We start from the raw sequence: 23,944 nt of genomic DNA, 5'->3' as shown, positions 1-23,944 counted from the left end.
CAGAGGGCCAAGGTTTATTATGATCGGACAGCCAGGGCCCGTCGTTTTGAGGTTGGCGATGAGGTCATGATATTGCGCACATCGCTAAACAACAAACTAGACGTGCAGTGGGAGGGCCCAGCACGAATTGTTCAGAAACTGTCGGAAGTTAACTACGTGGTAAGTCTGCCAGGAAAGCGGAAAGCACAGCAAGTTTACCACTGTAATCTGCTCAAACCTTATAGACAACGGGAAGCAGTGGTGTGCATGATGATAAACGTTCCTGAAGAGCTTCCAGTCGAGCTTCCGGGACTAGGCTCAGTGTCGAACAGGGAAGACACCGGTCAAGTCATTAGTGACCTTATCAGTAAAGCACCGCTGTCGCCCGAGCAGAAAACCGAACTACACCAGCTATTACAAGAGTTTCAGGGTCTGTTCTCTGAGAGGCCTGGTAGGACTTCGGTACTTACTCATGATATAGAACTTACCTCCCCAGAGCCAGTACGATCCAAGGCGTATCGGGTGTCACCCCGCCAGAGCGATATTATGGAGGCTGAGGTAAAGAAAATGCTACAGCTCGGTGTTATTGAGGCAGGTGAGAGTGATTATACCTCCCCTTTGATTTTAGTTGAGGTACCGGGCAAGGAACCTCGTCCTTGCGTCGACTACCGCAGGCTTAATTCCATCACTAAGGATCAAATTTATCCGATCCCTAACATCGAGGAGCGCCTTGAGAAAGTTAGTAGCGCTCAGTTTATTTCCACCCTAGATCTTGTCAGGGGTTATTGGCAGGTTCCACTTACAGAAGAGGCTAGTAGGTATGCGGCGTTCATTTCACCAATGGGAACATTCCGTCCTAAAGTGTTGAGTTTTGGTTTGAAGAACGCGCCATACTGTTTTTCAAGCCTCATGGATAAAGTGTTGCGGGGACAGCAAGAATTCGCTTTACCGTATCTAGACGACGTAGCGATATTCTCCGCATCCTGGTCGGAGCATATGACACACTTGCGGGCAGTGCTAACCCGCCTGCGCGAAGCGGGCTTGACAGTCAAGGCTCCTAAGTGCCAGATAGCACAGGCCGAGGTTGTCTACCTCGGTCACGTGATTGGTCAGGGTCGTCGCCGCCCCTCTGAAATAAAAGTGGCCGCTGTGCGAGACTTTCCGCAACCGCGCACAAAGACCGATATTCGGTCGTTCTTAGGTGTCGCCGGCTACTATCAGAGGTACATCCCTAGGTACTCTGATATCGCGGCTCCCCTGACGGATGCTCTAAGAAAGACAGAGCCTCAAACAGTCGTCTGGGACGAGACCAAGGAAAGAGCTTTTAGCGCCCTAAAGAGTGCCCTAACAAGCCAGCCTGTGCTACGATCGCCAGACTATACAAAAGGGTTCATTGTTCAGTGCGATGCTAGTGAGCGAGGCATGGGCGTTGTACTGTGCCAACGGGAAAATGGAGAAGTAGAACACCCCGTCCTGTATGCTAGTCGTAAGCTGACCAGTCGTGAGCAGGCGTATAGCGCCACCGAGAAAGAGTGTGCATGTCTCGTGTGGGCCGTTCAGAAATTGTCATGCTATCTAGCCGGCTCGAGGTTTATCATTGAGACGGATCACTGCCCTCTCCAATGGCTGCAGACCATCTCTCCCAAAAATGGCCGCCTCCTGCGCTGGAGCCTCGCTTTACAACAATATTCCTTTGAGGTACGTTACAAAAAGGGGAGTCTCAACGGTAACGCCGATGGCTTAAGTCGAAGCCCCTAACGTAGGAATCAGCCTCAAAATTGTTTGTTACTGATGTTTTTCTTCCTGAGGCAGGATTTTTTTTTAACATATTGCTTTTGTTTAGTGTTTCAAAGTGATGATATGCTTTCTAGTGCAATTTTTCAATTTGTGGACGCGTTCTGAGTGATGCTAGACTACTGTAAGGAACTAGGCAGTGGTCTAAAAAGGGGAAAGAGCCTGGCAGGGCTTAGTGAGGGTTGTGCCGTGCTTGCTGACTGAGCGGTTGAGTTTTCAGCGTAGTTCTAACGCTTGCCGGGAACGAGAACAAAAATGTGAACTCTCCCGAAGTCACTTTGCAGTGTCCCGTGCGAACCTGAACGAGAGAACGAGGCCTTCTCTGTACGCTGCGCTCAAGAAACGTCAAGGGACGCCCGACTTCGGTTATGAGCATCATCGAGCGACATCCCTCCGGACAGCGGATGCAGTCCCCTGTCCATCGGGATCTCCTTCCCCCGGCGGGGCGGTCTGTTGCGTTTCGCCTGCGACACGTGGTTTTGCCGGCGCGACTGCGGCGGGCGGCAGACATTTTGGCCCGATCGTCGTCGCCGCAACACTCATCGCCAGGTGTTTCCAGGCGCGTCTGCGGCGATGCGACCGCCTAGGGATCCTCCTCGCATTCCAGTCATTGTGCCCGAAACAGGCGATGCCAAAGCAGGGATCTCATTCCAGTTATTGGGCCCGAAACAGGCGATGCCAAAGCAGGGATCTCGTTCCAGTCATTGTGCCCGAAACAGGCGATGCCAAAGCAGGGATCTCATTCCAGTTATTGGGCCCGAAACAGGCGATGCCAAAGCAGGGATCTCGTTCCAGTCATTGTGCCCGAAACAGGCGATGCCAAAGCAGGGACCAGCCTCTCATTACAGTCATTGTGTCCGACCGGCAGCGCCACGACAGGGTGCTACGAGATCGTGCGCAGCGCCACGACAGAGTGCTACGAGATCGTGCGCAGCGCCACGACAGAGTGCTACGAGATCGTGCGCAGCGCCACGACAGGGTGCTACGAGATCGTGCGCAGCGCCACGACAGGGTGCTACGAGATCGTGCGCAGCGCCACGACAGTGTGCGTCACCATTAGCCCATTGTACATTCACGTGCTCGTCTTTTGAGGGGTTCCTTCTTGCCCTCAACTGCGAGAGTATAAAAACAGCTGCCCCCGGACGCCAAAAGGAGGGCTCCGATTTCTTCTGTTGAGTGAAGTGCTCTCCCGTCTCTCTACTTCGGTCAAACCTGACCGCCAACTCTTTGCGATGTTAAAATAAACAAGTTGTTTCGTTGTTACCAGTCGACTCATGCTTTGCCGGGACCTTCGGATGCTTCCAGTTGTACCCCAGGCCGCCAGGCCAACGCTACCCTTGGGGCTTGCGACCCAGGTACAACCACGGGCGTCAGCGCCGAGTTCCCAACAGATCGTACCAGCAGTCAGATCCAAACAGTACGCTGAAGACGACAAGTCGCATTTTCGAAGCGATGGCTTCCGCCACATTCCTTGTTCTACGGCAGTTGATGGCTTCAAGCCTGCATCTTCCGGCGGCTTCCTGTGGTGTTCTAGAACGCATGGCCCACAGCTTGTGAGCCAGCCATCTACCGATGCCGCGTCGGTCCACCCAGCTCCTCGACGCAGCGCCTTGAAATGAGTCCGCGAGTCGTTTACAGTGACAACCTCAATGCATATCACTTAAGAATGTCGGAAGCATCCGAAGCACTTTCCATTTGAATTGAGCATGGTCCTTGAGGAAACAGCCTGCCGTCTACACTAGTTACTGAGGCCCTTCGACGCTGGTTAGAAGCGTCCGGTCGTTCACACCGCCGAGCGTTTACGTCATCAAAGGCTTGCAGCGCTCGGACAACCAGATTACGCAGTGCTGCACGACCTGTTGAGGCACTACATGTGGACACATAACGGGGACAAACAGGATGTAGCGTTGACTGCTGCGTCAAGGAAGGGAGTCATCCGGCTGACAATGGCGCGGAATATAACGATTCGCGTTCTCTCGGGCGATGCACTGCAGCCTACCGCATCGGCTGCTGCTCGCTCAGTTGCTGTTCACCGCGCTGCCTCTACTACCGTTCCAAGCCCTGTCATCCCTGCTGGAAACGTCTACCGTTCGTGGGAAGTCCGTCATTGCGAAAGTAAAGATTATAACCGAGTAATTTCGGTTCGCACCTTCAACTTCGTTCAAACGAAATTCACCTGCACATACGAGCTAAGCTAACGAGCGGAGAAGCTTGCGGTGGAACGCGAAATTTTGCAGGTCAGGCTTCAGGCGAGTTTCGTGCGCTGGCTTCGCGCATAGGAAGAAAGAAAGGCACTGCGGTCCGGATGCCATAAATAACATGCGCTCGAACGAAATTCGACACGCAGACGAGACGAGCGGACAAACCAAACAAACGTGGGTGGGAGACAAAGAGCGAACAAGCGTCGTCTCTCGACAACCACGAAGCCATCCTTCAAAACCCTGCGGGCAACTGGACTCCCTTCGACGTGAAACACGAGTAGCGCGTCTGGTATAAAGGCATTCGATATTCGCGTGCGCGCGCCGAACTCGGGACCCGTTTGCGTTCGATCTCCTGCACTTTCCCTTTCGGGCTCGTACGTCGCAAGGCTCGTCTTACGGCTTGCCGAGCCTGTGACACCACGCGCGACCGAATGGAAAATCGCACGCGTCGCGCGGTGAGCCTGCTGTCAGACAAGGGGTGGAAAAGTGAAAAGGAACGCAGCTGCTTTGTTGTATACACGCACTTCCTACGCGAACACACGGCCGACGACTTCCCACGCCGAGAACGTTTCCATCACTAGCCGCTAGTCTACGCCATGCCAATATCCCCCCCCCCCCCCTTTGCGAGCTTACGTTCACCGTAGAAACGCGCCTACAAGGGGGTATTCTGTAAATAAGGGACACCTGGAGGCACCGGCGGGCCACCACCGAAAGACCAAGCGCACACTTGCAATACGTGCCGCTTGGCCTCCTGGTGGTCTTGTTCGCGTCAGCCTATGTCAGTGCACTACTTTTTGAGTAGAAATCTTTTACAGACACCACGAGTATGAAGTAGTATGGGGAGGAGAGCGCGTCGAAGGAATGATGTAAAGGGGGGGGGGGGGACTTTGGGCCAGTTGGTCCGACATGTTTAAAGAGGAAAAGAACCGCGACTTCAGACGGGACGTGACGATGGAGTGGACAGAACGAGCGATAGCTAGCAACTGAGGTTTATTACCATGAAACACATAGCAGCAAAATTTTCCATCTGCGCGGCGTGCCTTGACATACTGATGAACAAAACGAAACACGTGGCAGAAAGCACCCTATATGACTGTGGAAAGTGCCAAGGGGCAAAGAAAAAAAATCAACTATCACAGGTTAATAGAAAAACGGGTTTCTTTATCTAGGAGAGCCACCGAAGGCTCAGTTACACACGGGTCTAGTCCAAGTTTGCGCGCGTTTGCCGCTTCCATAATCTCTCGCTCATGTCTAGAGTCTCCCCGTCCTACAATGAAGGCTTCATTGAATTTGTGGTAGCAGCCTTTGCATTCTCTAGTGTGTCGGGGGAGATTGGCGCCGCCATCACCCTTCATAGAGCGGAAATGCTGCCGCAGTCTATCATAAATACATTGGGCAGTTTGGCCAACGTAAATACTACCGCATTGCAGCGGAAACTGGTGCACCACCTTGGTGGCACAGGGCACGTACTAGTACTTGTGCTTAGTAATAGAGACGACCTTGCACGGACCATCCGCTACATGCCTACATAGTTGCCTCAGTTGCTAGTTACCGCTCGTCCTGTTCACTCCTTCGTCACGTTATGTCTAAAGTCGCGGTTCTTTTCCTCTTTAAATAATGCTATGCACATAGAGAATGCAGTATAAAGACTACATGTAAAAAAAAATGCTAGAAGTCTAAGAAGCACAACAATACCTGGAATATGTACCACCTCTCTCTCTCTCTCTCTGTTTGCCTATATATGTATATATGCGTTAATTTTTCATGACTATGCACAGAACATTTGTTTCCCAAAACATAGGGTTGCATGCCGTCCATCCGACAAGCAAACATCTCCAGCTTTTGTTTAAGAACATGTCTCGGTCTAATGGCGACTTAATCTAGAATACCTGGCGGTTCAACTCAATTAAAACACACGGATGAAATGTTTGCGAAAACGTTTCAAAAAGTGCTTCGCGTGCATTCATGCATTCTTTCCAGCCCGCTTTTCCTAGAGGCTCGCGACCACAAAGGTGCGGGCAACATAGAAGTCTATACAGTATATCGAGTTACGCTTCCATACGATGCGGTTCCCCGTCTGTCAGCTAGTACCCGCAGCGAAGTCTTTCTTTTTTGTTTGTTTGTTTCGTGAGTCAACGGGAACTCCCAGGTATTGAGCCCCTCAAAGCGCGCTCTCGGCGGGAGGGTGTTGCCAATGTAAATTGTCAGACTTCATTGTCTATGCAGCGGAGCGATCTCGTTTTTCTTTCGGCGTGACTTCCCGCACTCGCGGGCGACCTGCATCCGTGAGCGCTAACAAGAAACGCGTTCAGCGTGTATTAGCAGTGGTCAGAACTGGGCTTATTTGTGCAGTCATGCTTGTCTCGGTCGAGCGCTGTCGTCCGTTTACCCTGTTAACGCCTTGGTCTTCGTTGTTTGCGCTGTAGCAACTATAAATCAATACCAGCTAACCCAATGCACTGTTCTCTTGTTTACACACCGAGATGTGTCCATAGTGTATAGCGTTCAATGACTGAACACGAGGTAGCGGGTTCGTTTTCCACCCGCGGTGACCACATTCTAAACGGTTGTGGATTGTCATCAAGCTTTTTCCGAGCATGCACCTTAAGATGCCTCAGGCAGAGAGAATTGATGCGGAGTGTTCTGATCGCTCTATGTCTCATAGCCTTGCAGTAAGCGCCTTCATCATTACGATAGGTCATTCGACTTCCAGTAGTCGCTGCAGGTTGCCGTATAGACAGCTAAGCCCACAGCCCCCTCCGCCGTTACAAACTGAAGAAGTCGGCTAAAACACAACTTCGCGAACGCAGCGTCGAAGTCGAAAACGATGCAGGCTATTTTGCTGTTCGAAAGTCGCCCACGCAAAAAAAAAATAATAATAACAATAAATACGTACGTAGTAACACTTTTTTATGCGCTTAATGTATTCTACGTTGTATTTATCATAGCTTTGCAGACTGAAGGTGTTAAAATGCAGCGACATATGCTTTCTTTCCTTTGTTCCTTGCGAGGCGAGGTGGTCTCAGGTCGCAGAGACGTCATCCGCATGTTTTGCGTTAGGTAGGCCCGAAGCTCTCTTCTTAGCAGTCTGTTTTCACTGTAGTCTGCCTTGAATGCTGGACAGAGCCGAACGCCCCACACTGTCTCTCAACTTTCCTTATCCCATCGCACCCTCATTCTCTTCGTCTTTGACTTCACTTTCTTAGCTTTGGCACCCATTCTCTCTCTTTAATAGAGCACCGACTATCGGTTCGACGCAATACACACCAAAACCCAACAAAACCTGTCAAACACCTGTCAAAGTCCAGGTTTATGGAAGCCGTGTCTGCACTGGCGGAAATCTGTATTTATCATGTTAGTCATTGCTACGCCAGCCTAACTCGTGCCACCAATGACACAGAAACTTCAGCGAAACAGCGCACACACAATGCCTCCGCGAATAATCCAGCATGGCTGCAAAAAACTGCCAGAGATCTGCATTCTTGTGCATCGCTTTGGATGTTTTACGAAGTGTGAGGAATTGTGCCAAGGAACCTCAGTTTTTCCAGGAAAAGAGCTACTCATTGCAAGGAAATGTCTGGCGACAAGCGCTTCTCCATATGTCACTTTCACGAAGGGGACTCAAAGCTGTACCAGACGTTGCTCGACATGTCTTCTTCTTGCCTTCCTTGTCGCTTCTGGTTTTTGGGGGACAGCAGTGAACCACCCTTTACGTAAAAAAAAAAATGCGCCGAAACCACTGACAACGATTGTCAATGTAAACGAACAGCCCAAACCAGTGAACGAGCGAGCGTACAAAAGAACGAACGAAAGAAAGTACGGACAAACGAAAGAACCGCACAACAAAATAAGGAACGACTGAACGAACGACCAAACGAGCGAACGAGCGGGCGAATGACCGCCGACTAAATTTAATGTCATCACAATTCGGGGGGGGGGGGGAGGGCAGGGGGGCACCAGTTGAACCTTTCATGCTGGATTGACGTAGCCTGGAATTGTACATAAGCTGCCATATCTTCTGCCTGCACTGGCTTCAGTAAGCATATCGGTTGTATTTCTTCTCTGCCATTTCACTCAATAAGGCGCTCCTATACCAGTACTTGGAACCCGGCTAATGATGTCGACCATCGACGCTTGATAACCAGATGGCGCTGGTAATCGATAGGATCAGCGAAAGTACGAAATGGCGCCCACTGGAAAATGAGCAACAAAAGTAATTCTGTTGCCTTTTGAAGGAAGAATCCGCACTGCACCCGTCAGCCTGACGCGTTCGCTGTTAGAGTGACACAACGCGACTCCCGAACGCGCTATTTTCGGGGCGCTTGCGTTTTCACGGCGCTCTCCGAAGAAGGAAGTTGACCAGAGCCGCCAGGTGGCAGCAGTGGAGAGTGTGGGAATATTATTACAAAGCTCTGCCACACAGAAGGCGATTCCCGCCGCGAATGGGCAAACGGCAGCGTTGCTTTATCGCGCTGCCGGCGATGTCGAGACGGCGAAAACGGACGTGGGAGACCCTCGCTAAGCCATTACCTGACTGCAATGAAAGACAAAGCCACAATTGACAGATATATTAGGAGTAGACGAAGCCAAAACTCGCCTCTGCTATCTTGTCGCCCAGCGGCTCAATTTCTTCTCCCTTTGATGGTATTGCTAATTCCTTACAACAAATATAACAAAGCCAGGTACGATCAGGAAGTGCTCGAGGCTTCTGCCCAATGAATACCGTTCGCAGCCTCCTTCTGGTAGCCGCTGCTGCCAGCACAGCTGATGAACGCTCTTTCGATAATGATGAGAATGTTTTTGAGGTTATGCACTTTTTCCTCTTCACTCGTTCACGGTTCCTCCGCGCCATCTCCCACCAGCCGTTTTAACAGGCATTGCATCGAAGGCCACCATTCAACGAGCGACACTGACTTTTCGAACGCCGCGTATCTGTGAGGAAAATATATCCGTGACGTGATTTGCCACGGCTCTGCCTACCTTGCTCTTGCCAACAAAGCTAAATAATACATTAAGGATCTTTTTTTCCTTTTCTCCATCACCGCCTGCGCGTCTCAACCTGAGGGTCTCTTTTGTTAATTCTTTCCCGAGGGCGTGGTGGCGTCGGCGAGTCGTCGCCAAAACTGGTCCAATCCGGATGTGCCCGGTTCACGTAACCGTTAATGTCCTCCCCGCTTGGAGGACGCTTACTGCTGGATGCCGCGTTAAATGCCTTTCGCCGAGGAATGACCTTCAAGGCCGTGCGCTCACCGTCTTGGCACTGACGCAGTCCACGTGAGAAATTTCTCTCCCCACTGCGCCCACTATTAAAGCCCGGCAGTAAGAAACGCAGTCGCCTATATAACTGCGAGGAAAGACGCATTGCAAGACCTTGTTGACGACTGCGAGACTCGCGTAAGGCAGCCGCGGTGAGATTTGTCCTTTCGATTGGCATCTGTAAAGTGCTGCCCGGATTTCATCACCAGCAGAAACGAAGCCGCGCGGAACTTTGCGTCGTTCGCAGTTTAGCACGAGCCTCCCGATCAACGATACCGCGCTTTTTGCGTCCCGGAATATTGGTTTCGTTGGAGAGCCTTAAAGATGGCGAGCGCGAGGAAGCGCACCAAGGAAGCAGGGTGCGGTAAATTGCCCATGAACATGCGCACCATCCAAATTATAATTCCCGCAGTTATTATTTTACAGCTAAAGCTGTATATGACTAACCTTCCGTAGATTTTTCGGCGCCCGGCAGCAGAAACGGACTTAGCGATTTCTAACAAACCCATACGGGTGCACTGCGGCGGCGCAGACGTCAAGATACGGAACAGATTAGAACGCTCGCCGTGAACAATAGGGTGACGTCAAGGTTCGGCGCTAAGAACAGCCGCGCTATCGATGGGGTGGACACGTATAGTCCGTACAACCGAAGAACAACATGCGTACGAGGAGCGCTGGACGGAACAGCAACGACTACGCGAATGGCGCCGGCGCGAAACGACAACCGAGGACGCAAAATATGACAAACATTTCACTCTGTGAAGGAGGAATGGCCGCGAAAGCACTTTGCTTTTTGTTTGAGAGATTTGACTGTCGTCAGCTTTAGCTGCCATTCCATCTTCACAGAGTGGAATGGTTGTCATTCTTTTGTAACTCAAGGACAGTAGCGTGTGATAGCTTTGGGCCTACTCTACCTAAATCTTCATATCGAACGTCATAGATATTGGGATAATGCAGGTACATCAATGCGAGCGAAGCAGAGGGCACAGCACTAGCGGTTACTACAATTAGCTCACATACAGATAACTTCGTCACGTGACACGTTGTTTTCTTCAATAGCTACTCTGTTTCACCTTGCCATACAATACAACGATCTCCAGCGACGCCCAGAAATACATGATTCCCGTGATCTGGCACTTCGTCGGCTGCTATAAGCCATCGGGGCAAAGATTTTGTGTAGTAAATATAAATGCAGGCGTGCATTTGACAACTAACTTGCCACTTCCCAATGCTTTAGTATTTTGCATTTTACATGGTGGGCATTTAGGTACTCTCATGCAGGCGTGCATGTGTGCACCTGCTTGTGTGTTGGGGCGCCAGAAAGCGAGGAAGGGCTTCGCATACGAATAATGCTGAGTAAACGTACATATCTCATTTGAGTAGAACGAGTCTCTGCAGTACAACTTTCCCGAGGTTGATGTGCAGCAGTGCCGGAAACCGACAATCCCTATAATTCACAGTGCTTTCCACATCGTCATTTTCAAAGGCACGTGAATGTGGGTTATTAATAAGGAGCGCAAACCAAGGTTATGTGGAGTTAAGTAGTAATGTTTATGTAGGCAATAAATAGCAGTTGTCAGGGCGTGAGGATATCTGTAATTGATGTAGGCTAGCGAGTTTTCCGCAGGCCCATCAAAACGTATCCTAAAGGATTGATTGATTGACTGACTGATTATTTTATTGATTGATCGATTGACCGATCCATTGCTTGCCTGCTTGGCCTGCCCGCCTACCTCACCGACCGACCGACCGACCGACCGACCGACCGACCGACTGACCGACTCACCGACTGACCGACTGACCGACCGACTGACTGACTGACTGACTGATGAATCACTGACTGAGCGACCAAAGGACTGGAATCAGTCAGTTTACCGACCGACAGACTTCGTGACTCGAGTTAATGCCTCAAAGCAGCCCATTCCTCGCGACAAGGGCCTTCGCATCAACTTCGACCATCCACGGCTCTCCAGCATGTACGCATGGCTCTGGGCACGAACGCTTTTCTAGTGAAATCTTATTAAAATACGGCTGCCGTGGCTGAGGAGCGAATGCGCGACCTCGAACATAGCAGCAGGACGCCACAACCACTGGTGCACCGCGGTGTGCGCAGCAGCCGATGGTAAACGTCGAACATAAAAATCTAATTTAAAGAATTGCCAGCCTGGGTCATCAGGTTAAATAGAGTGTGCATAGAATACTACTTTCATAAGCCAAAAGCGTACAGCCTACATCCTCTATGTCATTATTTATGGAAGTATAGATGCCATACAGAGACTTCTTCGAAGAACTATACGTGGGCAAGGGGGCTGTTCGCCTCTAAGCGGTTAGGATGTCCTTGATATTTTTTGTATTTGTCTAAACGTCCGCTCATTTGCCATCACTTCGGGTCATGATTCCTTCAAGGTCGAGGTAGTAAAATCAGCTTCAAACGTGACTCGACTAGCTGTAAATGTAATGGCCGAAGCAGGCACCTATCAAACGTTGCGTATTGCCTCATTTTTGTGTTTCAAGGCAAGCGATTGTGTTCACGCAGGTGAAGCGTCCACGAACTGGGATTTACGAAATACATAAGCAGAAATTCCCATGGTAGGTAATAAAGAAACAGCTTAACCGACAAGCCCATTCTTCCTTTTATTTCTGTACGTAAAAGAAACTGCGTGACGGCCAGTAAATGCATCCTGCCCACGGTTTCGTGTGCTTAGCCGCAATATGGAACACGTTAATTTACGATTAAGACGATTAGCTGCTCTTGCAAAAAATTCTTGAAAATTTCTGTTTACCGTAGCCATCAAAATTTGCACAAGATTTGTGGACCCAATAGCATGAATACAAACACAAATAATAGAGAGAGAGGACTACATTACAGTACAGTACTTTACGTTACTTCGTCCGAAGTAACGAAGTAAATGATTTACGATGTAAATTGATAATGGGGATTAATCTATTATTATAATTATTACTATTACCAATAATGATGACAGTGCTCCTTTTGTATCCTGTGTGGGGGACCATTTGTTTATTGCATGTGTATTATTTGTTCTTGTTTGTTGGTGTGTATGGGACCGCCATGTTCTATGTGAAGGGTACGAAGGGCTCAGCGTCCAGACTCCCAGAAATCTCAGTCAATGTTCTTTCTGTGTTATGTGTTACATTTTGGTGTGTAATGCTATCTTGTGCTATGTCATGTAGTGTTTTGCTGTGTTATGTTCTGTGTGTCACATATTTCAAACGGCATTTGCATTGTATCTGCGCGTTTTGTTCCTATTTGTTGATGTATGTGTATCTATCTATTAATGTTACACCATTTCTCACCTGCACCAGTACCAAGACTACATATTTGTTCCTGAGAATGTTGATAATTTGATTATTTTTATTACTACTGTTATTATTATCGTTTTCAATATGCCGATTAGACCAAGATTTTCAAAGATATTCACACTAATAAGATATGAGACTCCCGTCCCTTACCTGCCTGCGTATTCGCACATACCTCCAGTTTTTGCATAACCTCCTTCCCGGAAAACCGAACTTCGCTGAGCTACTTAATTACGTCACGCTGTGGATTCCGCAGAAAGTGACAAGGCAGCACCGACCATACTTCGTTTCTGTGCGTCACAGCAAGCATTCTGCTGTGCATAGAATTAAAAATCTGCATAATACTCTTTTCCCTGATCTTGATACTCTTGACCAATCGTCGTTCTTTTTTTCATAGCTTCGCATTGCCATATGCAAGTTTTTCACGGTATACGCGCGTGCTCTCTGTGACCATGTTCTTTAGTACATTTACAGCTTTCCTGGCGGTATGTGTAATGTTTCAGCGGTTTCGTCTCGCACATTTGATGTTCATGATGCATTGCATATACATTTATTTAATTGGTACGTTTCCCATTTCTTTATTCAGTATATCTTACGTTTGTACCTTTATCCGTACAGTTTTTTTTCCTTTTCATTGCACTTCCTCACTAATCTCCTGCTCATCTTCGTTTACTTACCTTTTCGATAGATAACAGCTTGTTTTTAGTGACTTTCCATGTCCTTTGCTGTGTGCGAAATTATGCCCAAATGACTTTTTAATGCAAGCATCCTCTTATTTTTCCTTTGTATTGGTTTTTTTAAAACTGTACATTACATTTTAGTTGGAATGCTTGTGCGCCAGTATTAAAATAAAACCTCATGTTCTTTTTATGGGAACATAATCTAAAGGCTGGATTTATTTATTTATTTTTAGGGGCTCATGCATTATTCGTGTCTTTCTAGGTCTTTATATTGTTACGTGTGGAAAGACACAGATTAAAGAGGCTATATACAGGCTATTTACAGACACAGATTAAAGAGGCTATATACAGGAGACAGGTCTCCAGGTCGACACTTGCTCGCGCCAAGGGCACAGACCCACTTCGTCGTCGTCCTCGCGGCGGCTCGTCCCTTGAGCATCGCTCGATGATAACGTAATACTATTGTGAATTCACCTTCGATTTTGCTGGTTGCAAACTGCTCCTTTTCATATTTGCCCCTTTATATTTCATATCTTGTAACTGTATTTTTATTTGTTTCTGTTTTGGTTTTTTACTGTGCGCCAGCACTCAGACGTGAGAGTTGTTCCCTGGAGCGATAAAGAAATATATTGATTAATAAGTATTATTAATTTCAATATCACAATTATTGTATATAAATAAATATGGTAAATGATGCATTATTTATATTATTGTTATTACTGTTACGCAACAGGGGCAGAGAGAGAGATAAACGGGATGGGAAAGGCAATAGGGGTAAATTCTCACAAACCGTGTGATAATTTGATGAACGGACCAGTTCATTTTAAGCACACACAAATGAGCAAGCTTTTGCAAATTGATTTGGATCACGGGCCTATCACAACGTGACGGTTCGAAACAAGATGCACTGTTCTCGCCGTGATAAGCAGCTTTTACACATGTCTCGGTGAAAACAGTCTGCATTTCCACTCATAGTCCGGAGATATAAGACAAGCTCTATTGGTGCTAGGATGCAAATACTTGCTAATACACTCTGATAACTGCCTCTCATTTAGCAGCGAGCCATAGCGAAAGAAAATAAATTTGCGGGCAGCGAGTGTATCGAGATTACACGATTAATGGTGTTTACAAGACGGCTGGATCGAGGCCGTGCTCATCTGTGCGAAGAACGAGAGATCTAACGACGTCCGCGAAACAGGTTACTCTGGGTGTATCGGTCGTAGGTTTACAGCCTGAGAAACTCGTAGTGGCTGTCACAAATTTTCAGAAGCCAATGGGATTACGACCAGACCGGACACAAAGCCGCATGACGTCATTACAAGCGCTGACATTGGTACTTATCCAACAGCGAGATGGTGGCGCGGCCGTCTTATTTATTGTAGCGAAATAGATATGAAATATCATCAGATTTCTGTGGTATTCCACCGACTCTGGGCTCATTTACTGCAACAGGCTATCGCAGCAGGCACTGCAATTGTCGTTGTCGTTGTTGTTGTTTTTCATGAAGATGTTACTGCTGCTAATTCTCTGGCCCGCATACCGACAGATGGAGTAAACAAACCGACACAACAAGAAAAAAAAATGGAACTAACAAATAAAAGAGATAATGTTAGGAGAAACAATTAAGACGGCGTTGACAGTGGTGGCGTAATAAAAAGGGAGGCCGAATAACGCACACAGAAAGTCTAATTCTGAGCTTTTACCTTCTTTGCAGTATAAAAAAAGCGTTCCACAAACTGCAGTAGAGGACGGAAATAGTTTTCCAGAAGAGAAAGACAATTAAGCAGAATGAAAAGGAACATGCAAGTTAAGTGTAGTCAGCAGTATGAAGCCAATTATGATTTGTAGTGAACCACCGTGCCTGGTATTACATACATGTCTGGCGCCTGGCAACCAAAGTGTCGACCTATATAATGAACTAAATTTAACGGCATGTAGCAACATTAGTCGAGGATTTCTAAAGCGTTTGTTGAATCTTTCGTTCGCAGCGAAATAACATGTGAGCTGAAATGTAGGGAGTTCTTGTCAGCTGCAGCAAAACTTAAAAGGGACACTAAAGGCAAATATAAATTCAAGCTAATGCGAGAGATTAACGCTCGAGAACGTCTAAGGCGTCTGCATTATCGCGAACGGAGCTCCATCAATGTAGAAATTACGGTACAGGCAAGACACCATTTGAGACTCCTCCGGGACATTCTAGCACAAGCCCTATGGTGTCGGCACTCCTCATTATACTCGTAATTCTGCTATTAGTACTCAACCGGTCGGAATAAAACGACCATTGCATTGCATTATAGGATGCAAGAAAATGTCACTTGTTGAGTTTTACTCTATATGTACAAAAAGAAGGACTCATTGACGTTACCTTTGACAACGATGCGGACGGTCAAAATGTTTTGTTTTTGCCCGAGTATGTGTCGCGTGCGCTTTCGCGTTTCAGGAGTTTCGCTATCGCGTAATGGTCCGCAGGTTTTCTTGACTGGCGAACCTCAGACAAAGTGCGAGTAGCACCTAATGTCACGTCCGTGTGAGGTCGCGGGATGCCTGAGCGGTTCACTCCTACTTAACCAAAGCAGCTGCAGCGGCGAATCCAACGCTCTTTCTTGGCTCGGTTTCCCCACAGCTGCGCGTTTGCGTGTTGCGCAAAAAAGAAAAAATAGACACCGTCTTGTTTACAACGGGCCCCGTTGTACTCACAGGCAGCCTAGAGGGCACGATGGCGTATGCAGCGTCATCCTTCCAAGCACGGAACCGGGTGATTCGAATTGTGCCATAGGTATGCGTACCTTTCAAGCGTATTTTCTCCTAAACTAACTCCTTTGTTGGTACGAAACAAGCACTGAGGGTCTCTTCTGAATCGGCATTTTTAACAGTTCACGTTGGCCTAATATTTGTCTTTAATCTCCCTTTTAGTTTGATCCTCAGGAATCGTTACTTTCAGGCGTTATCATGTTTATTTTTATCCCGCTTCATACTGCTGGATAACTTTATATAGGTGTGTTTTGTCTGTGTATTTGCAGCGCTAGTAATGTGTAGTGATTCTGTGATTTAAGAATATTCTTTAAAAAAATAAATTAAGGGTTTTTACGTGATAAAACCACGATCAGATTATGAGGCTCGCCGAAGTGGGGACTCCGGAAATTTGGACCACCTGGGGTTCTTTTTTTAACGTGTACCTAAATGCAAGTACACGGGTGTTTTCGCATTTCGCCCCCATCGAAATGCGGCCTCCGTGACCGGGATTCGATTCCGCGACAATTGTGCTTTGCAGTCCAACAACATAGCCACTAAGCAGCCACGGCGGGTGATTTCTTTTTCAGCCAAGCATGACACTGTCACGTGGATTTATGTCAACTGCGAGCGGATATGCTTCTACAGACTGGGACGTTGCGGTGTAGGTTACGCATTCCAACAGTATTAGGAAAAAGTTTGAAGACGGCTGGCCAGTAAGAACGACTCCTTGACGCTCTGAAAAATCATTGCTGCCGCAATAAGCACTTTACAATTTCCCAGTTCTTGGAAGGTTTGAGTAATTCAACTCTGTGTATCGACTGCCTATGCTTGTCGCGCAGAAAGGTTTTCTACGTGCAAGAGATTCATTATGCCATAAACACCGTACTCTGATGAAGTACAGAATCAGCGCTGCGCTTACCGCGTTACCCTGTGGCTCAGTCATAGCGTCCTCATATCAGATTTGCTTGAATTCACATCTTCCGCATCACTGAGGAGCGCTTATTGTCTGTAATCGTGGCGTCCTGCTCGAAACATATCAGCTAACCGGATGTTTTGTCTTGCAAGCCATTTTTTCCTGCGCGTTACAAAATTGCTGCGTTTCAATCTTAGCAGTAGGCTCTCAAATGCGCTATTCAAACATCAAGCCCCGACTTGAGCAGCGCCACTCAGGTATGTGTGGCGAGGGAGAGAAATAACCCCCGAATTGCTGCTTTCTGTGAAATGACAATGTGTTTCGAATAGGGTGACAGTCCTCTTGGGCGGTGTAGGACAAGTTCGGATCTTTCGGGAGTCCAGTATAAACCCTGTTAGAAAGGGAGTTTGTCTCCGATTCCGGACGCTTGCTTGGCCTTACAAAATTCGTTATTGTACTTTCTCAGCATCACTTATAGCTCACTTCAATCAATCAATCAATCAATCAATCAATCAATCAATCAATCAATCAATCAATCAATCAATCAATCAATCAATCAATCAATCAATCAATCAATAATCAATCAATCAATCAATCAATCAATAAATAAATGAATGAATCAATCAATCAATCAATCCTTGTATTTTGATCAAACGAGTGGTCCAAGCCAGAAAAACAGAAAGCCAGCCTTATAGCTTCGCAAAACACTTCACAAGACTTTGCGAGCAACAACTCCTTGAAATATGTGCTGCAGGAGACTTCAGCTAACCGTCAAAAAAAAAAAAAAATGCGCGAACAGTTGACAGACTTGTCGGGCATCGCTGCCAGCTGTACAACGTCCGAAGGGCAACGCTCATAGTAGCGCGGTCACTGTTGCCAACGCTTTGTTCCGGGCACCCGCCAAAACACGTTCGTTGAACCGCTCCAAGGCAACCGCGCTTACGGGAGGCGGCGAGACGGCGCGTGTCGTTAACACCATTACCGGACAATGGAGCGTCGTTTCTTCGTATGCGCTTCTTCCCTCCCGGTGACGCAAGGAAAAAGGATTGCGCTCTTGCCGTAAGCAGGCAAATCGTTTTCTTTTACAACACCCGCCAACGAGGTGATTGTACGCTGCGATGCGCTCGCTGAAGAGCGGCAAGTTAAATGATTGGGCAAGGAGACAGATAAAAAAAAAAAGAAAACCTGAAAGCGTTCGTGATGTAACAGGCATTCGATCGTGGCATGTCCGTCACGATGCGGGTTGAGAAATAAAAAGATAAGAAGTTACATTCTATCAAAGCAGCACGCAACACGAGCTAGTACGGTTCATGGCGAGCTGTAGTTTTCGCCGTTGCATCGCGGACAAAGACTGACGCCTTGTCTTGCCGCCAAGGTTGAGAGCTTCGGGGAGCAGGAGCTGTGAAATTTGCAGTGCAAATGATTGTGCTAGCAAAACACACGCTTACTTGCTCTCACCAAGAATGTTCTTCATTTTGAAACCTTATGGTCAACGACCTCTACGGTGCCTATTTAATCAGCGACGTGTCTTCCGTCTTTTTGTTGTGGTCACTATATATGAATTCCAACCATAATTTCTTCCGAGCATTTTGAATATTTCTTAAGTACATCGAAGCCATGCTACTACGAAAACGTGCTTATAGAAATTACAAGCTTTCGCTGCACACAGTATTTGACAGCGTTGTACAAAGTTTTACATTTGCTTCCGTAAGAGGGACAAATGTCGTTCGTACGGTTATCGCCTCTATGTCCATGGCAGTCTTTGCTTTTCTTCAGTATCGTGGTTCCTGGCATCAAAAAAATGAGGTTAAAATTGACGCATGTATGCGCATACAAGACCTTTTTATTATTACAGCAAAACCAAGATGTCCTCAATCGTGGCGTTATTTAAAAATTTTGTAGCTTATTAAAGTTACAGATTCAATGATGGACCAAGTAAGCAAGCCGAAACCTGCACATGGGATGTTCTAACTGACGTTGTTGCAGTGATTTGGGCCAGTGTTCTTCATTTAATCCATCGAAGCTCCATCTGTAACTCACAGCTACAACGGCTCCTGTCACATCTCGGCCACTGTAGCGCGGACTCAAGCCCACAACTTGATAGGCAGCGCTAAAAAGCCCGAAAATGCTGATCCATCACGCCGTGTTTGTAATGATCTTCGCTTGAAAAATTTATAACCCTCGTGGAGAACTCTGCCATTACCATTACGTCGTTTTGAATGAACAAAAACGTTTTGCATTCGGTTTTGACAGGATATTTTTTGGGTGCCTTGAAGCCTTTCACTAGAAGTGGGTAATTGTGAATGCCTAAGTTGACTCCCAGCAAAGTGTAAAGCTGTGTCGACGCTGTTGAATGTTGAAAAGAGTGAAGGGATGTCGATGACAACCACTGTATAAACTACTTCTAATGCTTAGTTTGAAAATACGGCACCTATCCGCTTGAAGCTTGTAAGAAATAACTGATCCACCATGAATGTCGCTTTCCCAATCACATTCCATTTTGAACTGAAGAAATGGAAGTTGACGTGAACAGCTTGCTTGGGACCGATGGAAGAAGCATGCACAAAACATAATTCTTAGTTTGTCCTGCTGTAAATGTAATACATGTGACTTCGCTTCCGCATCAGAAAAGGGGCATCGTCTGTTTTATATTTACCTTACTAACACATGCCAATAATTTTATGCCCGACAGATCGAAAACAAATCTAGGAAACGGCAGCAATAATTTGCAAAATGAGTGATAGAAGAAAGAGAGTTTTGACCAATATGTGCCTACCAAATATTTATGCTTTAAAAGTGCATTGTGGCTGCGCTTCATAAAGGTCACATAAGGACAAGGTACATGGACGTTTCGTGCTCGTTTGTATTCGACTACTAGTAAATCTTTAATTGTTGCGTTAATGAACATGGCAGGACTAAAGAGAAAGACCAAGAAGCAGCCGATTCCTAAATATAGAGAGATTACAGCTAGTTTCATGTCCTCCTAGGTGTCTTTACAGTGTTGTATTGTGATCGAATATAATCTAGACTGTTTTTCATTGCTCAGACTGTAGTTATGTGCTCTTGTTTTATACCCAGTTTACAAGTGCGTTTTTTTAAACAGAGCTCTCTTTGTCCAAGTGATAGTTTTATTGCTGAGTTCTGTTCAATCAAACTGCATAGTAAGACTTCGGCGAGTATACGTACAGGGTCAGTTTGAAAGATCACGCAGTCTGGCACACATTACGATATTGAGAAGGATACTGCTCCTTCCACTATGACATCGCGCAAGTGTGTGCATAAAGAGTTATTGCGTGATTAGTCTCCGGGAAACATGCTTTCCCCAATTGGTCAATTGGAATGTTGAGTTTCGTAATCTCGTATAATGATTATAACCACTTCAATTTCAACTTTACACGATAACATTTAATGCAAAGCGGTGTACAATTATTGCCATAAGAATACGCACGGCAATTGGTGTTGACGTAGACAATTTAAATGCTGGCCGAAATTCAGTCGGATATCGCGTTGGCCCTGCGATTTGGTTGTTCAAATTTTTGCCATTTGTGTTGTGTTTGTCCAGGTGAGCTAAAACATGGGATGCATTTAAATTTTTTCCTAAGAACGTGGTGTTTTGCCCTCATAGGCAAAATATAGGTTTGACGTTTGAGGTCATTAATCAGACATATATGCCCATATGCATTACCCTCCTTCAATGGCCACACAAGACTCCAAAATTACAAACTTCCACTGCGGAAGCCTCAAGAAAAAAATCTTTCAGCAAGGTTGTGCACTGAAAAGAATAGCAATAACAGCAAGGTCGCATTATAATTGTGTGAGAAATTTGAGAATATGTGGGTGCTAACAATTTAAAACTGTGAGGCATGTTAAAAATAGTTTTAACTTTAGTTTAAGAAACTCAAGACACCGAGAGCCTAGTCGTCATTTATACTAGACTTCCTTCGGAAATACCTTAATTAAGCGTGTACTTTCGCATTTAAAGTAATTTTGTCCCATCAGAACAAGCGACTGAATAGAGTGCAGGGTATAATAATGAATTTTGATAGCAGAACAATGCTACAGACAAAATATGGCAGAAGGCAGCGAGAAAACAACATGCACTGAACCAAACTTGTTTTTTGGTTGTTGTAAAATTGTTAGGGTAGTACTACCCAATTTCCATGACAAAATTGTATCGCAATAACCCGCGCTTCGTGCTCCATCCTTATTTTTAAAGAAAGAAGAAAAAGCGAGCTCTGGTACAATAAGGCGGAAATTGAATTTTACGGATATATTTATTAACTTTTTCAAACCTAATTAACTTCATTGTGTTCCCGATCGCATAAGCCTCCAACAGAAGCCCCAACGCTCGCCAAAAATGTTGCACTTACAGGCGATGACTATGTGCTGCTAAGAAACAAACTTTGATGTACTAGAGCATAGAAGCGTAGCATCTTGGCGGGCAGTTCACATGAATGCTGTTAAAGATGGCGATTGCGTTCCCAAGACATGTTTCCGCAAATATATCGTAGCGTAGCTGCCAAATTATTGGTCGAGAGATGAATACTTTAATCGCACCACGACCAGCATTTGCCGCGTAGCCATTTCCACTTTTTCAAACCTCAAAAAAGTGACGTCACTAACCTTGAATATTTGCTTGTCGTGATAATCACAAACCTAGCTTGGCGTGAGAAATTTCGCCTGCTCCGGTAGGAATGGTACAGATCGTACAAGCACTTTAACTTGTATGCACTTGTACAATTGTAGAAGCACTTTAAAAGCTGGCGTTCTGAAGGCGATGACACATTTGCTGCTCATTTTTGTTCATTTCTTAGGATTTAAAACTACGTAAAGGAATTACCACACTGTGCTAAGACTCCTTTTAGCAGAAATACTCAATGAACTTAGTCTTGCACGCTGATGCGACACATTTTATTCTACAGATTACGAATTGACACGAAAATGTCCCGCTGTTTCTCTTGAATATGACATGATCGCTCATTTCATGAGGATCACGAAAATACGTTGGCGTTACCAATCCTTACTTTCCCCGTAAGAATAGAAGCCGAACATGTTGTACATCTACTGCGACCAGGAACATCGCGGAGAAAGAGCCATATTGCCTTCACGACGCATACGCGCTGAGCATGTGCAACCACGTAGCTCCGCCTAATAACTTCGTTCTCTTGTAGCTACCTTTTGGCGGAATTGACGAATCAGTCCACACAGAGAAATAAGTATTAACGCTATGGCATTATATTCATTCTCAAAAGCCGGCGTCCATCGTCGGACGTCGCTTCACCAAAGGTAATTTCGAACCAAACTCCGAACCACGCATACGTAACCACTCTTCTGCCACCAATGTTGCTCGTACCTTGTATTTCCTTCTATACAATGTCATTCCTCAGAATTTCGAGAACGGCAGCCCACAAGCAAGTGCAATAAGAAACGCATTCGAAAGCGCGTATCTTTTATTTCAGCTCTTCTCAGACTGAAATATGTAAAGTGCGAAACAATAAGACGAGATCGACCCATACAAGTGGCAAGGCAAGCTTTCTGGTAGAAAATTCGCTTTGTTACATACCGTTCGCCGCCAGCGTTTCCCGGTAATCGTTAAGGTTGTATAAGAAGGAGTTGCCGAGAAGCATGAAAAACAATCAGGCGCCCTTCAATGCTATCGCGTTCCACTAATAAAGACGAAGCTTAAGCGTCCTCCAATTTTTTTGTGGCGTTGTGTTCTTTACACCTGCAAACAAATTATGACAAGTTTTGTCGGTTTTTGTGTTTTGTACTACTGGAGAAATTGTGAACTCGCAGGAATCGAAAGGCAACATTCACACAAACAAGCAAGCAAAGTCCCTTATGGAGTGAAGTAAGGAAAAATTTAATGAAAAAAATATAATGAAAAGCCAATCTTCAAGACGGAGCAGCTCTTGCTCTGAAATGCTCAGTATATTGTAGAAAAGTGAAATTAAGGCCAGTGTATTTCACGGAAAACATAAAGTTCTTTCTAGAAGAAAGACCATCTGCAGTAGCAAGTACGAGGAAATAGCTCAGACGATGGGGATGGATAATCCAAATGACGAAGGGACAATTTGATAAATGTATCTCGATTACCTGAATTTGAAACAATGGCACCGTTGAAATGAGGAGAGAGACCAGCCGATGATGGTACGACCAGACGGCGAGGACGGCTGTAGGACACCACCGGTAGAAAGGGCTCACAGGTCCGTCTGTCCCACACAAGTCCACTACTGGCACAGATAACTCTTCACTCCTGATTAGCACGGTTCGAAGGCGCAGGTGAAATGCTGCACAGTCGATTCAAGCTCCTCGTAGATCACAAACGCTGTCCCGTCAGCAAAGATGCACAAGTGCAAAAACCGCAGAACAACAGATGTCGGGAATGTCGGGCCAGTCACGTCTTTTCAGCCAAGCGGTGCGCGACCACAGTTCGTCTTAATCACCGAGTCGACGACGATCCGAGTATATCGGCGCTAGCGACGTGCAAGGGGGATGCTTATAACTTCCCGTTCAGAAGAAAGGGAAAGGGCTGCCTGAAAAAAAAAAGAAAAAGGGAAAAGCTGTTCTCGAACGAACCGATTGGAGCGCGCGCGAAACTGAAACTGAGCGCGCCGTGTCCGAGATCGGCCGCTTTCGCTTGAGACACGTCCGTCGACGTCTGGAAGTCAGACGAAGCAGACGACGAAGCGGCAGCAAAGTCAACCTCCTCGCCTGCACAGCCTCGGGCGGTAAACGGAGAGTTACGAGGGAGAGTTGCATCCTCGCCTTCTCCGTTGTCTGGCCGAATCCTATGCAGGAGCGAGTGAAGGTGGATTACGGAGAGGGTTGGAAAGTGTTGAGAGGGAGAAAATGTCCCGTTCTCGCTTTCAACCCACCGCCGTACGTAGGGGCGTCAGCTGTGCTTGTTTGTGCGTTGAATGCTGCTCGTGGCCTTCTGTTCTGCTCCTGCTCTTCTTGCTCAGCCGTGATCTCCGCGCCGGTGCCTCTCTCTCGTTCTCTCTCTCTCTCTCTTTCTCCTTCCTGGAACGTTTTTGCACGTGTTTCGCGTGTACCGCTACGCGGTTTTG

The 23,944-nt window shown here is 46.6% G+C and overlaps 1 protein-coding gene across 3 annotated transcripts in view; it reads right to left on the bottom strand.

Moving 5' to 3' along the window:
• LOC142563855 (prestin-like) overlaps nt 1-23,515 on the bottom strand; it is a 275,908-nt gene extending 252,393 nt beyond the window's left edge. For all 3 annotated transcript variants that reach the window (XM_075674524.1, XM_075674525.1, XM_075674527.1), the window contains exon 1: nt 22,971-23,515. The gene's annotated coding sequence lies outside the window, so the exon portion shown is untranslated. The remainder of the gene's footprint in view (nt 1-22,970) is intronic.
• Nucleotides 23,516-23,944: the final 429 nt, after the last annotated feature.

Source organism: Dermacentor variabilis, chromosome 11 (assembly GCF_050947875.1).
Source record: "Dermacentor variabilis isolate Ectoservices chromosome 11, ASM5094787v1, whole genome shotgun sequence".
NCBI lineage: Eukaryota > Metazoa > Arthropoda > Arachnida > Ixodida > Ixodidae > Dermacentor > Dermacentor variabilis.
Note: the sequence above shows the minus strand (reverse complement) of the source record. Positions and strands in the feature narration are given on the sequence as shown.